The sequence below is a fragment of the Aplysia californica genome, unplaced genomic scaffold (genome assembly GCF_000002075.1).
Source record: "Aplysia californica isolate F4 #8 unplaced genomic scaffold, AplCal3.0 scaffold00031, whole genome shotgun sequence".
Taxonomy (NCBI): Eukaryota; Metazoa; Mollusca; class Gastropoda; order Aplysiida; family Aplysiidae; genus Aplysia; species Aplysia californica.
In genome coordinates this window covers 2,221,168-2,222,432 of record NW_004797301.1, presented here as the reverse complement: position 1 = coordinate 2,222,432, position 1,265 = coordinate 2,221,168, and positions in this window count along the sequence as shown.

Genomic DNA, 1,265 nt, shown 5'->3' with positions numbered 1-1,265 from the left:
CTAATCCGGCTCATAGAAGTATTATGTTTGAAGTGTTGTGTGTGCATGTTTGTGTTTGTGCCGCTGAGATTTAACAGTTATAAATCACGTCAAACTACTTGTAAGGCAACTTTTTCATCACACGAAAACTAATTAGAGGAAATTTGGAGGTGAATCGGCTTCGTCCCCACCATCAACAGGAATTTAACTAAGAACAAAGAGATGGAAAAGAAAAGCAACTCTACTCGTTAGAATGGTTCTCAAACTGCCGTGGCTCACTGTGAGTATAGAAAAATCATCAATCACTGATTAATTCTTATTGCTTGCTATTTGGTGGTAAAGAACTGGAAGCAACCTAAGCCCCACCCAAATTTTGGTCCACCCACCGCCACTGCAAACCACACCAGAGCACCAGCCTAAAACCCACTTATTTCTCCTTAGAGGAGATGGAGGATGAGAGGAGGGAGCAGAAGTAGGTGGACGAGGAGGAAGGGGGTAGAGGTGAAAAGGGAGAACAATAAATTGTAAATTATGTAACATACTACGCTGATGTCTCGTCTAATCTGCTGCTATATGAGTCACTTACAGACAGACAGGCAGACTGAAAGACAGACAGACAGACAGACAGACAGACAGACAGACAGACAGACAGACATACAGACAGACAGACAGACAGACAGACAGACAGACAGACAGACACTCACGGCGGCGAGTACAAAAAGAGCCAGTCTACTTCCTTCCTGTCTATAACCTGTGGTTCTGACGTCACAGACTGGCCACTGTTCGTGAAAGTTTCCCGCGTCTGTTAACACAAAGTCCAGACAACGGACACAAATAAACAGATGTCGAATTTTTAGAGACATTTCGTAACTAAACTCACTCAAGATAACAGATTTTTAAAGAAAAATAGCATGGAAAATTACAAGGCGAACCAGCTAAGAACTAGATTAGTCGTTTCTGGGTTCATGTATTATATTATTTATATGTCTGCCATAACAGCAGCAGCACAGCAGCAACAACAGCAACAATAACAATAACAACAACAGCAGGGGCAGCAGAGGCAGCAGCAGCAGCAGTAGCAGCAGTAGCATCAGCAGTAGCATCAGCAGTAGCATCAGCAGTAGCAAAACAACAACAAAACAACAATAATAACAACAAGGACACAAATAACAATAACCCAACGACAACTGCAGCAGCTGCAGCAACAACAACAGCAATATCATCATCATCATCATCATCATCATCATCATCATCATCATCATCATCATCATCATCAACAGCAGCAA